Source organism: Heterocephalus glaber, unplaced genomic scaffold, assembly GCF_053883595.1.
Source record: "Heterocephalus glaber isolate CG9 unplaced genomic scaffold, H.glaber_assembly_v1.0 deba00001444, whole genome shotgun sequence".
NCBI classification, from domain to species: Eukaryota; Metazoa; Chordata; class Mammalia; order Rodentia; family Bathyergidae; genus Heterocephalus; species Heterocephalus glaber.
In genome coordinates, this window is record NW_028258297.1 from 30,357,310 (window position 1) to 30,365,342 (window position 8,033).

The 8,033-nt window shown below is 49.9% G+C and overlaps 1 long non-coding RNA gene across 1 annotated transcript; it reads left to right on the top strand.

Moving 5' to 3' along the window:
- Nucleotides 1–3,205: 3,205 nt before the first annotated feature.
- LOC101696377 (uncharacterized) lies at nt 3,206–7,224 on the top strand. The gene is made up of 4 exons (XR_206272.3): nt 3,206–3,490; nt 4,142–4,334; nt 4,695–4,842; nt 6,666–7,224. It is a non-coding gene; the product is annotated as an uncharacterized LOC101696377 (long non-coding RNA).
- The last annotated feature ends 809 nt before the right edge of the window (nt 7,225–8,033 follow it).

Genomic DNA, 8,033 nt, shown 5'->3' on the forward strand with positions numbered 1-8,033 from the left:
AAGCCTAGGACTGGAGAAAGAATCTCCTGTGATACACTTCTACAACCTCTCTTGCTCTGGAGGCTCCCAAAGCTGTGCAAGAGGGTCCAGGCCTAAAAGGATCCCACTCTTTCGACTTCATTTCAAACCTGCACTCACAGCCATGGCCACAGTTGTGCTTCTCAAACCATCAGGAAAATGTGGCTGTGGAGAATCGCAGGACCTCTACTACAGGGCTGAACGAGGCTTCTCATGTAAGCAGGTGCTGAGAGCCATTGTGATGCCTGATGCCAGGGAATCTCAGCTGCCTCTGGTCATTCCAGTTCTATCTTGATTTCGAACCTGTGCTGCGGCTGGCCCTATAGATCCTAAGTATTGATCCAGCATGCACTGGGAGAAATGTTCTCAGGCTTAAGTGAGCACAAAGTTACCTCGTGCCCTGGAGCAACAAGCATTTAAATCCCATCTTCTGAGCACCAGGTTCACGAGGAGTGCAGTGGAGTGGGGAAGTCTGAATTCAGCCCAGTCTCCCGGGGATCGGGGCAGGTGTGGAGAAGCCATCGAGGCGTCTCCCTGTCCAGAAAATCCAGTCCAGAGACCTGAGATTTCTGCTTTCTTCCTCTTCCCTGCTCTTCTTTGGATTCGGCGTCTTTGCTATAAAATGGGAGAGTGTCCATCCTTCTCAGAGCCTCTCCTGCTGAATGAGGGTCTAAAGACAATGTGCCTGTTACAGATTGAGTTATGTCCCTGAAAACACGATGTTGGTGTTCTTATCCCCAGTATTTCAGAATGTGGTATTCTGGAGGGAAGCAAATTCAAAGGAGGTCATTAGAGTGGGTCTTAATCCAGTAGCATCAGTGTCCTTATGCGGGGGACATCTGGGTCAGGGAGACACGAATTCAGGTAGAGGACATGTGAAGATTGAAGTTTCACAGCTCAAAGCCAAAAACTCTGGAAGCTGGGTGAGAGGCCTAGAGCAGGGGGTTCTACGTCCAGAACTGGAAGTCACTGAATTCCTGCTGTGCAAAGCCCCCAGTTTGTGGCTGTTGATTGTGGCAGGGCCAAGAAACCAAGACAATGCCCAAGTCTCCTGGGCTGTTGGGCCCAGTGAACTGTCCCCTTTGCGGTATTGAGTTGGGCTGCAGACTTGTGCCCTGCAGGCAGAAAGAAAAAGTCACTGGAGAGGAGGTGACAAGTCCCTGCTGCTTGTGAGGGTCAGGTGGACACTTGAGCTCTTAGGAGTTGGCTAGAGCCTGCTTCTGTTGGTTCCTCTGCATGGAGTGGGCAGGGGATCCGTGTCACTCTGAGATAGCCCCATGCCAAGAGCGACTCTCTCCAAGACTGTGGGGATATGTCACATCAGGCGATGGAGGAGTGGATGTACTACCAGAGAATATTAATTTAGCGCTTTCCACAGGTCGGATCCTCATCTCATGCTCTTTGTAGACAGCATTATCATCTGGATCTGTCAACGCTGTGGAAACTGAGGCACGAGACAGGGCATCACATGTCCAAGGGTACACACCTAGAGAGTGAGCAGGTGTCAGGCAGGTCCAGTCAGTACAGAGCCAAAGCATGAAGCCCAGAGTGATTGTTAGGATTAAAGGAGGAAGAAACAACAGTACAAGCGCAGCAGGACAGGTTTATTTCCAAACTTGAGACCAGGCCTGGCCCTGAGCAGACCAGCTGCTCTCATATAGCTGTGAGGTCTTATGGGGTCATGAGCATAACGGGGCTGTGAAAGGAAGAGGTCAAAAAGGGACTTGTGAGCAGAGTTGTGCTTCACCAGGGACAGGGCTTGAGAGGGGACGGGGCGTGGTGGCCACCTGCCAGGGCCAGGGTGAACAGTGACGGCCTTTGCCAGTGTGGCGTGCTCACTGGCCCTCATTTTTCACCTTTAGATATCTTCAGCAGGTGTAAAAGCACAGCTGGATGAAAGAGGCTGAGAGTGGTCTCTGCTTAGCCTAGGATGGCGGTGTGGATTCCTTCAGTGATCCTTTTTATCAAAATGCAAAATGCCTCCTTAAAATTTGCTTTTGTATTAGTTCACAGGGAAAAAGAAAAGATTTACTAATCAACAAACAGAGGCTTGTGGTTTGAAAGAAAGGATCTGTAGGGAAGGCAGTTCCTGCCAGGTGTGGTGGGTTCACTGTGCCAGGAAGCCTGGCATTTGGCCTGCAGAGACGACAGGATGCCGGTGCGTGCAGAGCTCCTGGGCTCCTGGTGCATCCCTTATCCCTGGCTGATTCCAGAGGCGGGCACTGTGAAGGCAACTCGATGTCATTTCGAGGAACTCATTCCCCTCACAAGCCAACATCAGCACCACTGCACTGCTTCCACCATCACTGACGTATTATTTTGCAATCAATCCAGGCCTTTCACAAGCCTTCATTTGTTTATCAAAATACATTACAAAATTGGTAGAATTTTAGTCTACAGAAACCTCAGAAAATTTCCATGATTTCTTCCAAGATCCCCTTGCTGGTTTCTTGTAGTGCAAAACTGAGCCCCAGGAGGGCTGACCCTTCCACTTGGGCCCCACCCCGAGCCTCACCCCCTCTCACCCTGAGTTCTCCCTGCCAGGAGCTCTGCCTGGAGCTGGGTCCTCCTTGCCCTGTTAATTATCCCCAGGCTCCTGCCCTGAGGAATTCCGAGCATGCTGTGGTTATTTGTGGAGCACTGTTTTCCTGGGAGAGGGCCTCATACAGCTTGGAAAGAGCTGCACTTGCCCACACAGACAATGCTGCCTGCCCTGCTATTAATATCCTTGCTCACTGCTTAATGATGAGGCGCAGTGCAGCTTGGCCTGACCACAGGACCTCTCAGCCACAGAGGTACCCAGTGTCCAGCCTTTGCCCACCTTCTTGTCCTCTGTAGACAGCGGGGGAGGGAGGGAGCCCTTGCCCCATCTACAATCGCCTGTCCTCACCCTGGGAGATAAGGACAAACGGAGGCTTGAAGTCTCAAAGTAATACTTGATTAGTACGCCCCTTTCCCCCTCCCAGCATCCCAAGCATGTTACATGTGCTGTCTTTCTCCATCTTGTAGTAATCCTTGTGCACAGGGAGAGGGTAAACATTTCGAATGCCCTCATTCACATCTGTGATGAGCACTGGCGTGTGCCTAAACCATGCCAAGCTCTGCCTGGGATGAGTGGAGTTCATGAGGAGAGCAGAGGTCACCGCCAGCTCACAGGTCGATAGGGAAAGACAGTTGGCACACTGTTAGGTCACAGTAAGACTGTTAACTGTCACAAAGCTCTGCAGAGGGGCTGTCTGTTGCCATACCAGGAAGAGACAGTCCACTCCCTCTTGAAGAGACAAACTCAAGCAGACTTCGCAGAAGAGAAACGACTGCACTGAGTCTTAAAAGAAGAGAAGTTTAGCAGAATAAGGAGGAAAGGGCAAGTGCCAAAGCAAGGAGCCAGGGGACAGGGCCTAAGAGGACCCAGAGAATAAGAGGACAGCATGTAAGACAGCGTGGAGACAAACAGGGAAGAGCATGCCACCAGGTCAGACATGTTTTGGGGCCTCAGTTTCCAAAAGTGAGATAGTGATCAGTCCCTCTAACAGCCGTGTGTCCTCCTGGGGCCCATGTCTTATAGACTTGGGCTTCAAAGGCACTGTGAGGGCCCAGAGCTCTTCCTGCTGCCTGTGGACTTCAGAGGCTAAGGGGGCAACCTCAGGGCAGAGTTCTCTTTGAGACACCGTATGCAGGTGGCAGAATCACTGCCTTGGCGGAAGCCACAGGAGGAAGATCACACAAGCCTGCTAATTGTGACTAACGAACCAAACCTCTTCTCCTGTGCCCAGGGACAGAAAGTGGGAAGGGGCCCCAGTTGTCACCCCAGCCTTGGGGGCTTCTCTTCTCATTTGTGAAATTTGGGAACCCACTGACAGACTCACACATGATCAGTGCAGATGACCCAGTTGCTTGGAACCCCGGCTCTCTGCTCCAACAAAGATTTAAAGGCCGAGGGACCCCCAGAATTGAAGCATAAAATGTCATTAGCTAAATCTCAGTCCTTACAGCTCCCAGAACTAATTATAGAGCTAGGAGTGGCTGGGGCCAGACCCCTCTGATATAAAAAGATTTTATGAAAGGCGAAGGGGGGAGGCAACACTCATTCTCACCCTATTATATTCCTTTCGATTACTTACAGTAATAGACACTGATGGTGAACAAATATAGAGCCTGGAATCCAGTGAGGTCACACAGCCTCTGAAAGCCAGCGAAGCCGCATGGAATCTGGGAACACAGCTCAGCGATGGTCCAGCTGCCTCTGCATTCTTCACCTCCCACTGTCTTCTGCCCCTTCGCCCCTCCAGCACCAAAGTCAGAGCACAGAGCCCATGGTGAGCAACGCTTAGCAAATACCTGCTTCCATCAAGGGTTTTAGCAGCACCTTCACTTTTATTCTCCTCATCAAGCACAATAGGAGTGGGATGGGATGGTGGAGTCCTAGGTAACAGTGGGGTGTTGCCAGTGGTGACATCTCTGGGTGTCATCTGACTGGCTGCAGGGAAGCCGTGGGACAGAAGCTCTCCCAACAACCTGTGTGCTGTTTCATATTTCCCAGCCTCTCTTGCATTAATCAGGCTATAGCCTTGACTTACCAGCCTCTGGCTAGTGAAATCTGGGCAATGATATAAGCCCACTGGAAGCTTGGCCCTTGAAAATTCCTGCCACATCCTCACCCTCCCTTCTTCTGCCAGGACAGCCTGGTGTGTCACACGAACCACATCATACAGCTGCAAGGTGGAGAAGCCTCCTGAGGCATGAGCTATCAGACTTTGACATAAACAGTGGATAAGTATTTTGAATCACCAAACTACAGACATGCATAGCTTGCCGGATGTGACAGTGAGTGATTTTTTCTATGTAATGTAAACCTCTTATAACACAGACAGTGTTCACCAAGATGTTAATCAGCACAAAGGAAACAGTCCACTCCAGGGCCTGGTTGCTGATGTTTCAGGACCCCTTGGCCTGTAGGTTGGAGGACAGGTTGTAGTGCATAAGTGCCTGGTGTCAGAGCCTTGGAGCAGGAAGAGTTTAATCCCGGAGGGGTAGGGACAGGGAAATTGTGCTGGGCCCCCAGCAGGCTCCTTGGAACTCTGCTTGGGAAATGTGAGCTAACTGGCACTGAACTTGGAAGTAATTTCAGGTCTGTCTGTACATGTGCAGGTACACACATACACCCACAGCACAGCATTCTCTGTATGTGGCAGTCCTGTCACATCGGGAAATCCCTGATGGGAAACTTAGCTGCACCTCCTGTTATCTTGGCAGCTATGGGTGGGGTCTGTGTTGTGGGCTGGGGCCAGGACCTAGGTTTGAAGGGCCACCTTGTCTTTCACAACCAGTGAAAACATTTTTCCCTTCTGGAAATCCTTTTCTATTTTCCTGTGCCCTCCTTCCTTTTCTTCTGTCTCTTCCCGAGCTCTCATCTCTGAACCCAGATCCCTAATGACTTTCCTCTCTATCAGTCTTGTGCTTTTTAGAGAAGGACACGTGAAGTGTTTTAGAAAAGAGGACTCCCAGGTTGCAGGCTGGCAGAATACCCAGTGCAAGGAACCAGATGAGATGTGAAAGGTTCCCCTCATTAGGACCTCCCTCGAATCAGGCGTCTGGTGGTTTTTATCATCTCAGTCACTGAGGCAGAAAATCAGAAAAAGAAGAGAGCTTCAAAGCAGTGGTTCGGGAGGCATTAAGCCAGGAGAATGCGCTGGAGGGGAGACAGAGGTCTTCTCTCCACTCTCTTGTGGTGGAACCTTCGCCTGGCATTCAGAGCCTCCGAAGCCTCGATGCACCCTGCCCTTCCACCCTGTCTTGCTCTGTTCCCGTCCCCTGTGTCAGTCCTACTCCCCTCAGGAGCTATTTCTCATGTCTTACACCACTCCTGCAAGGCCCTTGTGCCTATCTCTAAGCGGAGAAAGTCTACAAATCCTGTGGGATGGATGGCAGCTTCTAACCCTATGGGACAGCTTCCCAGCTCAACCCAGTATGGTTCCTCTCAGTTAAAATGCCATAGCACTATAAAATTCTTGCCTAAATTCAACACCTTCTGCCTAATATTAGAATTGTTTGCTTGCTCTGCACTACGGGGAGCCAGGTCCCCGAGAGCAGGCATCTCGTGTCAGCCACTGGGATGTCTTTCTTGGCATGTGTCTGTCTGGTGCAGGTTAGTTGCCCTATAAATATATGGGCCTCTGAGTTGAGTACCAGGTAGCCTCACATGAAAGTTTAACCAGGCTAGTATCTCAAGTGGGCATCAAGAGAGTTGACTGGACTTCCTTGAAACTTGATCAGCTGAATCTTTAAAGAATAGCCTTTCTTGGAAAATTAAAGTGAGGGGTGTGAAATCACCCAAAAATACCTAATGAGTAGCCTCCACACTCAGGGCTTGGCCACAGATTTGTCCATCTGTGAAGGGCCTGGCAGCTTTCTGTGCAGAAGGACACATTGCAAAGTTAGGTCAGGAGTTGCTGGGGAAGAGGTGAGCTCTCCATTTGCCAGCTGCTTCCAACTGCTCTTGCTGGTCAGGGTCTCCACTAGAAAATGACACCAGTGTGTTTCACTAAAGCTCCTCAGCTCTCGGGCCTGCTGGTGCCTCCGGACCCTTTGATCCTCTGCTTCCATTGTCTCCTGAAACCAATCTTTTCCATTCCGTATTTTCCTCCTAGATCACCTGATACCGGCGAGCAACCACGTGTTTCTTTCAGAAACCAGGAGCCAGCCGATAACCCAGGCGTTCTGTCCCGACCCAGCCCATGTTCTCTGCAGTGGAGGGCTGAGGGGGAAATTCTCCCCACTGGCAGGTGGGTGCCACCTCTTCCTTTCAAACTTGTTCATCAGTAAACGCAAGAGGGTGCCAGAAATGTTGGAAGCAACTGAAGTATGACTGAAGTAAGTGAATAACTCTGCAAGACAATTATTTCAGATAACATCTTATTTCAGTCGTCAAGGTTTTACTTTTTTAAAAAGGAAATGCAATCCATGCTATTACTTTGCAGACCTCACATAAATAACTACCTTCACAGCTTCATTATAAATTCCTCGGGACAAAACCTATGTCTCATAAGTCTTTTGCACCTCGCATTGTGTTTAGCCCCTAACTAAAAACATTAGAAGCACATATGCCTGTGGATTTGTTGTATCTTCGATTGACTCTGAGTGAGACATTTTCTTGGATTCTATATCTAAATGATCTCTTCCTCTGATTAAAACAGCCGATTCAAAATAGTCGCTCAGTATTTCTTTACTCATCAAGGAAAGCTCCGTGTAATAGTAGGTGCACTGTCATTTTCCAGATACTTTAGGATCAAGAGTTTGCGATCTAGGTCAGAGAGTCTAAGAGATTCTCCAGATCCCTCCCGGTGACCCCTTAGCTGAGGAAGAAGACTTCTTGGAGTACAGTACACATCAGATGCATCACAGATGAACCTCTGAATGCAGTCGATGGATAAAATGGTTGGGGTTATTTAGAAGAGAGAGATTTTGCCTACATCCACTCGATCCCAGCTGTGTTTTCTACGCTACAGGGAATATAACCCTGGAGCATCTCAGGCTTTCCTCTTGCTTTGGGGGTAAACCACAAATGCTCTACACAGAATCCGCCCCTAGGACAAGCGTATGGGCTGACGCATGGGAGTGCAGTGAGGGGGTTGGGCTGGTCCTCCTGACCAGTTCCTGACAGCCTGCTGTGGATCAGCTTACCCTTTCATGTTTCCCAGAACACAGAGGGCTCCTGAGGCTTGGGCAGGCCTGTGTTCAAACACAACCGAGGTGTACAGACAGGACCTGTGTCAGCACGTGATGTCCTGCTTACATCTCAGATCGTGGATGAGACCTGTGTGGAGACTGGTGTTGCACTTACAGAGGGTCCAGGTTCTTCCAGAGAGCCAAGAACCAGGAAACTGGACACAGATCCAAATCTGGTTGCCTCTAATGATACCACCCTGGGGCCAAAGGGAGCAGTGCTTCTGGGACTTCAAATTCGTGCATCTTCACAGTCAATGTTGGAGTCTACTTAGATGATGGGCATTAACATT